This window comes from Haemorhous mexicanus, chromosome 2 (genome assembly GCF_027477595.1).
Source record: "Haemorhous mexicanus isolate bHaeMex1 chromosome 2, bHaeMex1.pri, whole genome shotgun sequence".
Lineage (NCBI taxonomy): Eukaryota > Metazoa > Chordata > Aves > Passeriformes > Fringillidae > Haemorhous > Haemorhous mexicanus.
Genome location: NC_082342.1, coordinates 62,075,243 through 62,087,550, shown reverse-complemented (window position 1 = coordinate 62,087,550; position 12,308 = coordinate 62,075,243). Strand labels below are relative to the sequence as shown.

The 12,308-nt window shown below is 39.8% G+C and overlaps 1 protein-coding gene across 5 annotated transcripts in view; it reads right to left on the bottom strand.

Moving 5' to 3' along the window:
• Positions 1 to 12,308, bottom strand: part of ELF1 (E74 like ETS transcription factor 1) — an 87,723-nt gene that overhangs the window by 39,677 nt on the left and 35,738 nt on the right. Inside the window, exon 1 of one of the 5 annotated variants that reach the window (XM_059839102.1) lies at positions 8,039 to 8,159. The exons of the other annotated variants lie outside the window; for them this stretch is intronic. The gene's annotated coding sequence lies outside the window, so the exon portion shown is untranslated. Of the gene's footprint in view, positions 1 to 8,038; positions 8,160 to 12,308 lie in introns of those variants that run through there. 5 annotated transcript variants of the gene reach the window in all.

Genomic DNA, 12,308 nt, shown 5'->3' with positions numbered 1-12,308 from the left:
GGCTTTCTCCATACTTTGGCAGTGTTATGGCACTGAAAGCTTTACATGCAACCATATAATCCTGGGTGACTTCCCAAAATCTAATTATTTGGCCTTGCCTTTTAAAAGATGCCATTAGGGAGTAGACACAACTTGCCAGTATAGCAGGAGTAAGCACAACTTGGCCCATCTTAGACTCCTATCATCCTGTATACTAGCCTGAAAAATGAAGTGTATAACTATATAATATATAGTTTAATATTGCCTACAGGCATCGATTCAAGTGAGTCAATCTATGCCAACAGGGATATTCCAACTTTTTCAGAAGAGAAGACAGGTATGGAAATTTACATAGGGCAAACTTTACATAAAGTAATAGAAGTACAACTTCTATTATGGTTCCTGCTTAGGAATAAATTGTAACTGTCCAACAAGATGAAATAATATTTTAAGTCACACCCTCTAATCACTGAAGAGCAACTTCACTGTAAAGGATCACAAAGCAAACAGGGAACTACAAGAACCTCCTCAGTTGTCCAAATGAAGACTTCTGTTTAAATGGAGGTCAAGCTAATTGTTCAGAGCCAGAACATTGCAAGGGCTTATAATCATGGCCACTACACTGACTGAAGCCACATGTATGGACAAACGCTAGAAGTTCTTAAGACTCAGTAACTTTCTAAGGTCAATAACAATTAATACAGTCCATGTAAAATAGGGATAAAAGACATTTTGGACACACAGGCTACCCAGTAAGCTCTTAAATATAAGGAAAACTGGAGGTCAAGCTACCCTAAAAATTTTAAAAGCTCCCCACGTGCACTGGGAGCTGACATTTTCTTCCATAAGTGCCAGATTATTCATTATTCTGTAAAACATTAATATTTTACGGTAGATACTACAATACCAAAATGTACACTAAATAAGATACAAAAGCTGTGGCAGTAAACTTACTAAAAGCCATAAAGAAATATTTCCTTACTTTTTATTTTAAAAAAGAAACAACAAAACTCTCAATGCAAAACTAATTATCCTGACTTAATATCATTTAAGAGACTGCAGCAGCATATTGCATTTGATCCACACAAACACTGCTTAAACCAGTCACACTATGCTAACATGAAACTCCTTATCATCTGATCCCACTGTAGGAATGGTCAGTCAAAAGCTGCTTTATGAGTTCTGCACTGTGGTGATGCAGTGATGTGAGACTGTTCCTTCTCCCCTACACCAGGACCCCAAAACCACCAAGACATCTATAAATAAAGACAAGTGATGCATTCTTTTTACAAAAGAAACATCTACCACAACATTAGTACCAGATCCAAAGACAAGTGAGCGAACAAGCTTTAGTGAGCTTTTACATCTAACCTTATAAAGGTTAGGGACTCAGACTATTACTGTTTGCAGGATATTTTTCATTACTTCTGTTCAGTGTATAGTAATAGCAAATGACCTATTGGGCAACAACAGCACAACAGAATAATGCAAAAGTGCTTTCCTTTAATCCATATTACTTTCTCTGCCATAAAGAAAACAAGAGCAGCTTTTCACAGAACCCAGCAGAATTCTAAACCAGCTATATTTTCCTTCACATCTATTTTTATAAACTGTGCTTTCATTATTCCAACTATCATAGGGTCCTGCTGTCTATAGGCTAACACAAACATGACTATTGTTTTTGCTATATAATGTCCCTTATCCCCTGCCTGATTTTACATACATCTGCGAGTAAAAAATAAGTAATTTGCAAACAGCATAAAATGTGTAAATTCCATTCACATGCACAGTAAGCTTGACTACATACAAATAATCCTAGGAGAAAGGGAACCCCATATATATATTATCATAAAATTTACATCAAATTTTCAGAACTACGCAGGAAGTAAGGTTTTGTTTTCATTTTTACTAATTGTTGTACAAATATATTATAAAAAGCAGCATTAAGACATGACAATATAAACAGACATCTTGATTTTGGTTAATCCTTGAACCAGAACTCAAATCATTTTAATCCCCCTGGAAACTCCTTCATCCACTGATTCAACATCCAGGAACAAGCTCCTCAATCAGTCTGTCAAAAAGCACATTCAGTCAATCTAAGCTTTAGTTCATGCTACTCTGGTATCCCAGAAGATGCACTGTAGGATTCTGCCCTAAACATCAGCTAGATATCATAACTTTTTCCCCACCACTCTTTACCATTTATACCTTCCAGTTAGTCCTAGCCCGTTGAGGACTAACTGAGCCAGTTCAACAAAGCTTCCATGAAACACCTCCACAACCAACGTTTTTGGTCCCAATGGTGATGCTGCAATATGGCAATTAGGCTCCACGTTGGAATCCACAAATTCTCCTTCAAATCCTGAAAATATGAGCCAGTATAGGCCACACTACCTTATTATTCAAGCACTGTAATGCAGAACACCAAAATAAGACAATGGCACCACACTGGAGCAGGCATAGCAGGCACCAAAGTACCAGGCAGAAACAAAAAAAAATTGCTTACGGTCAGCTATGAGCTTAGAAGACTCAAGTCTTGCTACTGAGAGCATTGCAGATGAGCTGAAAGATGCCTCCAGGAAGCTACTGGATCCAGTCCCATTCAGGGTTACTAAAGATGACTGTAATCATCCTGCACTGTCTTTCTCATGAAATTATCAAGATCATTCATACATTTAAAATAAGAACCAGCTTAGTGCTTTAAGATGCAAGTGCAGATCTGAATTCTGAGTTACTGATGAAACAGTTCCACTCATTCAACACAGGGACAAATCACTTGAGATTGGAATTTCCCATTGATTACCTAAGACAGTCTGTAGCATTAGCACTAGCCTAGAAATGTCAAAGTTTTGACTTAACAGAAATGTAAAGCTGAATCCCTCCCTTCTCTACACCATCTTGGGTACAGACAAAAGAGGGGACTGAATGAGAGGAAAGGGAAGATTAAAGAAATCTGAACAGAAAGACTGAGAACCATCTCAGGTGAGGTCAAACATGGGTGGTAACCATACCATTTCACTCAAATTTCTAACTCCATTCTACCAGAGGAGGTTAAGGATAGTTCAACCCAGTGTCAGTTCACCTTCTGAAGACTCAAAAAGTATCATCATACAGTAAGGTTTTCTTAAAAAGGAGGGCAAAGCTGAATAATATTGCAGTTCTCTTAATGCAGAAATCCCAGACCAACAATGATCTTTATATATAGTCCACACCAAGCATAAATGTTAACAGTTTAGTATTCTGTGTCGTTCTTCATGTACTAATTTTTACTGTCCAGTAATATCACAAATTTGCACAGGACAAGGGATTTGAAACATGTACTTAGACCCAGGGCATCTGCAATGATGAAATGACAAGAAGAACAAATTAATATATGTCACTTGGCACAAAAAAGTTTCTGAAGGCTCAGTCTTTCTACACCTCACACAAATTAAAGAAGATAGAAAAACAACATGATTAAGAGGGTAGAACTGAGGAAGGAAAGAAACAACATATGGAACAGACTCAAGTCTTCTGAGAGCATCCATGCTGCCTAGGGCAAACTGTGCAAAGGGCAGCTGACATAATAAAAGCCAACAGAGTGACCTTTGCTGAGCTTTCATTAAGGACAAAAAAATCATCAGTATCAATAAATCCCTGTTTTGCAGCCCGTCTGGAAACCACAGGCTCTCAGTGCATATACAGCAAGGAGAACAGAGAGTAAGAGGGTTTATCTGTTAAATATAAACAAGTATAAAACCCCAAAACTGACACAAAATCCAGTCAATATAAAATAAATTAAATTAACTCACTTGACACAAAAACAGATGTTTACTCCAAAGAGAAAAAAAAAAAAAAACCAAACGCAAGCAACAAGATCTTTGCCATCACAAAAAAAAAAAAATCACATTTTCATCTCTTTTTTGTAACTATCTCTTTTAGCCTGAATATTTTAATTTGAGGTCAGATTCCTTTCCAGCCTACTAACAGTAATGGCTCCACCACTGTTTACAGACTCCCCCACCCCTGAAAACTCTTTTCTTCCAATCTCACATGCTCCCTCAGATTTTTTTAAGTCCCTTTTATTCAGCACATTTATGTAACACAGCTGTTGTACACAAACCCAGCAACCTGGCAGAGCACTGCTGGAGAAGCTGAAAAAAATTAAAGCATGGTTGAGGCTTTTTTTTCCTCTGTATCCTCTCCCGCCAGCATGCTCAAAGTGTCAAGGCAGCCTCAAATCAGTGTAGGTGAGTAGATGTAAAGCACTCTAAGTAATTGATTTATGCTGCAGCAACAAAAGATCAGCCTACCACCAACAGGCCAGGCCTAAAGAGCGACCTGAAAGATCCTGAGCTGAGACAGCTTTTCTACTGAAGCTCCTGAGCTCCAAAAAAAAGTACTTAAGCATCTGTTAAGAGGCTCCCTAATTTGATCAGGCAAGGAAAGGCCAGGCCGGGTTTTAGTCCTTCTAAAAGGACTGCACTGTCTAAAAGGACACTTCTCTGCAATGTCTGCTCTAGCAAAGTAGAGCCAACTCATCAGGAAAAGTTAGCTGACCTAAAGCAAGGGAGCAAGGACACTCCAGGGGGAATAGAGGGTGTAAATCCACTTCCCCATTCTCCCAACATGAAAATAACTGAATTTTGCATTTTCATAGACTGCATAGTATAAGAAGTTAAGGAGATGGGACATGACTTATCCCACATGATGGAACAACTCCATTCCACCTCTCCTCCCTAAAGCACCTGAGAGATTGGACCTCTTTTCCTCCTTGCCTGCCAGCCCCCAGCTCTCCTTCCATCCCAATCAAAACTGTTTAGTGGATTCAAACACCATTTTGCAGCCGCCCAACTTTCAGCGCATTAGAAGCCAAAAAGACAAGAGCAGGGTAAATTTTTAAAAGTAGTTAAGCCATCACCTGGCTAGTCATACAGCTTTGAAACTTTTCAGATTGAATTTGGGTTACTGAAGCCTCTGGTCACAGATCAATCACTTATTTCAACTACAGTTAGATAAAAGCCATGTAACGCTGCTTCACTGCACAGCCCCTACTCTACCTGCCTGCAGGACCCAGGACCCAGGCACACACAGCAGCTGCAGTTGCACGAACACACTTTACATCCATGTGCACATGCAGCACATATGCACCAAAGCATATGTATGAAATGTGTGCCCTTCCACCGACTTGACTTTTAACTTCTGGTGCAGCTGTTTTGCCTACCAAAGATTAAAAAAGCCCCACAATCTCCCACATCTCTATACAGCAAGGGGATACACAAAAGTCCTCCTCTGCATCCAGTTCAGTCACCTCCACCCACTGCTGCTGCTCATCAACACCCCAGTGCCACTGGGAAAATACATAGTTTGATCTCCTCACCCACTGAAAGCCAAACAAGATTAACTGCCCCCCCCCCAAAAAAGGACACCTAAAAGGACAGTGTCCCCCAGGCAGTGCATGGGGACAGCACACACGCGCCAAGCCTGCAAGAATTCCAGAGTCTGTCTACCAGCCAGGGAATGGAGCAGTACCGACATCTCAGGGCAGTATGAACATCTTGGTCTTGGAAAGCTAACATCTGTGCATAGGCATTGTCAAAAAGGAGAGGGGCTGTAAGCCAGGCCTTCACCACCTGAAAAATGCTGGCCACAAGCACACCACCATACTGAGCTCTCTGGCAACCAACAGCATGACTGCCCACCTTTCTAAGAATTCTCTGCAGGACTATCTAAAGGCCTCTTATCCTAACAAAACCATCAGGTTTTCCTAAGGGGAATGTTTCTGAAAGCATGGCCTTTTGCAGTAATGTAATATGGATCCAAGGACCAGCTGAAAACATAACATTCACAGCAAAGACCTGCTTCTCCTCTTGCTACTGCAAAATGGTACACAAACACACTAACAGCAGCTGCAGTTGCATGAACACGCTTTACACCCATGAGCACATGCAGCACATATGCACCAAAGTATATGTATGAAATGTGTGCCCTTCTACTTCTAGTAAATGCAAAGGCTGGGAAGTGTGGTTTGCTGGTCCAAAACTCTTAGCAGTCACTAACTTGGTCTGCCCAGTGATTCTGCCTTTTGCAGTTAATTCATCACTATTGGTAGAGAAAGGAGAAAATCAGGTGATCGTATTTCCCAGGGAGACATTCAATTAAGTCAACAAGCAACTAGCTTTGAACGAATGAAAGAAAAACAATTAAAAATGCATCAGCCTAGATGTACTTGCTCAAACTCCTTGCTACAGACACAACAGAAGTCAAAAGCTTAGGAAAATTGTAAAATGTTTTAAAAACAGCTCAATGTAATCAGACCAAACCAGCCCCATTACATAAGGATTTCTTTTTAAACAATGGAAAAGGGCTGTCTTAACACATGACAAACCTTCAGTGATGCAGATTGCTATCATGTGTCTCTAAATGCAGGATTTTGCTGTTAAATGCAGGATTTTTTCCTGTTAACTGTGCACTTTTGGATTTACATATTCTCCATCAGAAAAACAGTAATATATTAAAAATTGCAAAAGCAGAATAGATGGACTACAAGTTGGATATGACACTGCAAATGTCCACTTAGTCTAGCTCACCAAGTGGTAAGTGATACTAATTATGGAGAGAAAGCAAAACAAAAGATCTGTCATTACTTCCTCTCCTATAACAACTAGTATATGCTATTTTATCCAATAGTAAATTTGCAGGGAGCAAACTGGTTTTATGTCTTGTAATAAGATAACCAAATTAACAGCATTAATAAGTAACAATAGTATCAAATATATCTTCCTATTTTTCACACTGCACAAAATCTCAAAAAGCTGTTTTAAAAAAAGATACCAAGAAAACAGTAAATTGATGAAATCCCAAACTGGGTTCAGAAATTTTTGCAAACCAAATGTATTATTCCAGTGACACAAAATAAACATTTTTAAAGGCACTTTAAGTGGTTTCTTGCATTTAATAACACTTTTTATGGAGCATTAAGACCACCAGCCTACAAGCATCTATAACAATTGAGCTGCAGATAAGTCAAATTTCACTGATTTCTAAGGGAAAGATCCCTTGTGTCTTTCAGAAGGAGCTGATGGGCTGAGCTCGAAGACAGCTAAAACAGGATATGAGGAAACCTGTAAAAGAGGGGTGGAGGGGGGAAGAACTGTTTGACCCTGAAAGATCTTGCCCTTTTGATTAACATATACACACAGAAAAATGAAGTAGTGGCAGTGGAAGGAAGAAAGATCAGAGAAACGAAATATAATTGCTTTGGAAGGGTGCCAAACTTCACAAATTACCAGTTGCTAGTCTGTACCCAATACTGACATAAAATTGTCAATTACTCTCTAAAAACCATTTTACCCATAAATTAATAACACAGTCATTATTTTTAAATCACCTGCAGGTAAAAGTTAAGTTTACTAAAGAAAAACTGAAGGCCAAAAACAATAACTTTTTTTTAGCTGCACTATAAATGAGCACTATACACACATGAGCACACACACATATATATATATATGAAAAAGGAAAACAAAAAAAAAGAGGCCAGCAGAGATCAAGTTCAAGTTAAAAGTTTCTTACTCCAGGCAACCTCTTCCAGCTAAGCATCAGTAATTCTAGATCAGGGAGTTAAATTCCCACAGGACTTCTTCAGTATTCTGCAAAAGTTGCTATAGGACCCAGCTCAGTAAAAACCCCATTTCAACTCTGCAACACAGATTTTTAGCATTCTGTGGATTTTGGTTTGCAATTAATTTTTTAAAAAACTCTTCTGACTGGACTGTCAAGCACAACAAACAAAATAATAAGTTCAGAATTACTCTCTGACACAGCCATAGAAGTGCTGTGTGATTTGCATTGCTATGTTAGAGTACTTGAGCAGTTTCAGAAATCTGAATTTAATGAACGTGCACCAGCTAGAAAAGGGCACAAACTAATCCACATAGAACCCGCTTAGGCCTCCCCCTTTCCCAAACTCACAGAACTGGACTTCAAGCCTCAGTTTAGTACTTTTTTCTTGTCAGTGATGTTTATGTTCAAGGCTGCATTCAGCAAGTGCCAGTTTGAGAAATATAAGGGATCTTACCTTTGCAGTGTCTTTAAAAAAGCTGTAAGAATACAGAGCAGATTAGGCCATGTTTGCCTCTCATTTGCTGTCAGCTGTCAGCAAAATGAACAGTCAAAAGCCTCTGGAGCTGGCTGGTATTAGTCAGCTAGACTTGAATTTCCAGTTCTTTTACATTGCTGTCTATTTTCCTCCATTAGGTTAGCCTGTCCTACGCTGGTATCAGATTACAGGGAGCCAACATTTATAGCACCTTGCAAAACAGTCGAATATATCACATACCTAAGTCTGCCTATACCTGCTGCCCTCAATGCTTAACCCTTTCTATCAATAGGAGAAACATTTATTCTGAATTAGACTGTATCACCTACAAAACATTTGCAGCAGAGGAGTCCTTTTTCCTTCTTACCTTACACGATGGAGTGAGATTTCATTTTAGGAACTGTGGAACACAGGCAGGCTACGCCGAGAACAGAGGCTCCAAGATGCCCCCAAAAACAAACCTGTACCTGCAGACCCTACCTCCAACAAGAGCCCTGGCCTGGAAGCACTTTTGGTTTATCTCAGCAGGTCTGAGATACCCCAATCCCCACTCTGGGTTCAGGATCATGTAATCACACTGATTCCTTGCCTCCCCTCAGACCCTGCTGCTAGAGCAGGAGGCAGGCAGGCGTGTTCTCAGCACGTAAGCGGAATGGCACAAGGAGAAGGCGTTTCCAGCCCATGGCTCTCCGAGCAACACTGGCTTCCTTCTGCCCAGCCAGGATGTGGTGCTGCCCTGGGCTTGGCTATTCCACCATCTCCCTGATGGCTTTTAGCCCAACTTCCCTTTCTGGAAAGTGTCCTGCTAAGCCTATTCTCACAGACTAGGGCCTACAATTTAGATAGTGGCGAGTCAAATCCTGCAATGCTGAAACAAAAGGAGCAGTGATTGCCCTCTTTACACAAGATGCATGGCCAGCCCATGGCCACCAGCTGCAATGGTAGTGCTTTAGAGGACTACACAAAGTATTTTGTGTTCTTGTATGACAGGTACCTTAACTTTCCTACATGCTCATCTGCTCATCGTGCATCTTGGACTTAAAGAGAGTTTTAACAAATGAATATGTACATTCTTCATTCTTAAAATTCATCCAGAGTTGTTCAGGCATCCTCCTTCATGGGACCAGTGGTGCATTTTGTTAAAGCTGAGAATATAGGGTGACAGACCATTACACCCTTGCAAGCAAGCTAACTCAAGAGAGCAGAGATGAAACACACAAGAGGAACTTTAATTACATACTGCTTTAACTCAAATCTTTACTTAAGTAACTTTTACTGCTTTAGATAAGAATCATAGACACAGTCAAGGCAAAACAAAACAAAAAAAAAAAGGCTAAGAGGGCTTGTAAGGAGAAACAGTACAGCTCACACCACAAAGCACTGCAACTAATATTTATCTGTAAGCTGCTCTAACTCAGCACTAGACAAGCATTTCAGTCTTCGAGACATTCTATTAATTTACAAGAATACTTTTATTTATATTTAAGCTAGCACTGAGGTTAACAATGACACGTGAGTAAAATATAGACACATATTTCAGTCTCATTTATAAAGCTTATCAGTTAAAACATGCTTTTGCAAACCATGCCTGAAGCTTTTTAATCTATTTGCCACAAAGATCCTCATTCACATTTACCCATAAATATAAGAAATTAAGCACTGAGTCACACATTTCCAATGGTTATACCACAGGAATTAATCAGTGAGAACTTTTGCACCAGGCAAGGAGTCACCTGTTTTCTACAATCTGTGACCAGTCAGAGCACATATACAGTGCCCCAACATACACCTTCTCTAAACATCCCCAAAGGTCCATTTGGTCACCCATTTGGTCACAACAATTGAGATTACTTATTTTCAGATGTTTTTTCTGAAATAGTTTGATGAGTGAACCAAGGCAAGTAAGATTGTGATTTTTTTTTTTTTGGTTTTTAGGGTTTGGAGAGTCCAACACTATTCCTAACACAGGCAGGGATTCACTCACGAGGTTGGGACAGGAGAGACAAATCTCCATCAGCATATCTCTTGGAAAAATTAAGGCACATCTACTGTCAAAATCACAAAGCTGATACTTCCACTGAGCTTTTGTATAGATTCAAAAAACCCCAAAAAGCAACAAAAAAATGTCCAACCCAAGAAAAGATGACAACACCTCCTAACATCTCACAAGCAGAATTACTTAATTCAAAAGTCAAATGGCAATGAAAGGTAATTTAAGAAGAGGTGCAAAGTACCAAACCATACCTACAATCAGGCAGACTGATAAGGAACAGCTACACACAGGGAAGTCAGAGCCCTCAGACTTCTGAACTCCCTCCCACTAATCTCCGTGTCTGGGGTAGTCTTTTTCACTGTTTGTCTTTTCTAATATCATTGTCTGGAGTTTTTTAGCACAAGAACATGCAACTTAATTTTTGGCTTAAACAGGTTTTTTACGGTAGATCAGACAGCATTTATGCAGGCCAGGGTAGACCTGGTCTCTTAACCAAGACCAAAACAAACCACATCTTTAAGAGAGTCTCCAGAGACAAGACATTTGTTACAGCTTTCTGAGGTGAAATCTTCTGTCTGATTTCCAAAGTATCTTAATTTACAGATCACTGTAGCTGCAACTGAAAAGTCATCTAAAGCCTATTGAAATTTATTGAAAACTATAGACTGAGGGACATAAGCTTTTCAATTTGCAGGTTGAAGGGTAAAGGCTAATTTGGGTTGGAAGGCTGTAACTGTGTATTTTCCCTCAGCATGAGTCACAGCTCTGAGCTGGGACGTGCTTTCTGCATGGAAAATTTGTAGCAGTGTCACAGCTCACCAAAGAGAAAGACAAGAAGGAACAAAATACTCCAGATAGGGTCAAGTAAAAAACAATAGGTAAGATCTGCACGATGCAGGAAAGGGAGCAAAGTCACCTGCTGACCAGTTTGCTTTGAACTCAAGGAATACTTTCAAAACATTAGCTTAAAACTGAACTTGAGATTGGATACAACTTTAAGGAAATACCAGCACACACACAGCACCGAGACATGGAGGGAGTGACATGGTCTTGGTTAGAAAATGTGAGTATTACATAGCCAGAGGGACTTCAAGAAACAAAACAAAGGAAAAAAAAACCCAAACCAACAAAACCCAGACCTTAGGCTCTTGCTGTAACTTGTTTGGTACACAAACCACCTTGTTACTAGACAGCCAACTACTTATGGGTGTGGAGCACATAGCACAAAGAGTTCTATGTGCAGGTTATACCAATAATCTCAGTGTAGACACACTGAGTGTCTCCCCATTGTACGTGGAAAAAAGCAACACAATTCACTTGTCTCTAAACCTTCCAGAGATGACTTCTTCATCAGTGCAGAGAAGCTGCAGGTTTGAGTTTTTTATCTCCAGTCTTGGTCATCATCTTTCCTTCTTTCTCCGTACTAGCATCTTCAGCATTACTCACTTGTTATGCTTTAAGAATAACATTTTGAGAGGCAAATGCTTCTACGCTCTTCTTATTTCCCTTGCATACGTTTGTCTCATTTCAGCCAGCTTTTCAAAAGGTAATCATTAGCTTTCAGGTTCCAAGGCAGAAATTCACTGAACTGTGCTGTTTTCACAGAATCACAGAGCTGTGGACTCCCAGGAAAGCAGAGCAGAATCATATCCCTCACCCTGCTGGCCACACTGCTTTTAATGCAGTCCAGGATGCAACTGGCTTTTGGGGCTGCAAGCCCATGTTGTTGGATCACATCCAGCTTTTAATCCACCAGTCCTGGGACTTCAGAGTATGATGGTGTCTTTGCTTCTTAATCCTGCACAGTAAGAGTCCAGAACCAAATGCCTTTTTAAAAACAATGCCCTTCACCCATTTGTTCAATATTGCCCTTCCCCAAAACCCGCTGCTGGGTTAAATCAATGAGGTACTGAAGGCTGCCTGAGTTGGAGAAGAAGCATTAACAGTATGAAGAATACAGATGTTTCTGCTGTACTGAATATCTATACAGGACATAAAATGTTACAGACTCAAGTAACTTAAATGTCTGCAGAAAAAAAATCTTAGTTAAAGAACCAAGCAGAGGATATCTAAAATCACGCCTTTTAAACCTCTTCAAGGTGAGAGACTGCTTACACAGTTGTAGTGGATAACATTCACTCAAGACATAATTAAAAGTTAGCTTTTTGGGCCTTTAAGCTCCCAATTTTAATGCACTCTGAAATGCAATATATTCATTCCAGGTTATTCTAAAAATGCATATTCTTCATGATGTTT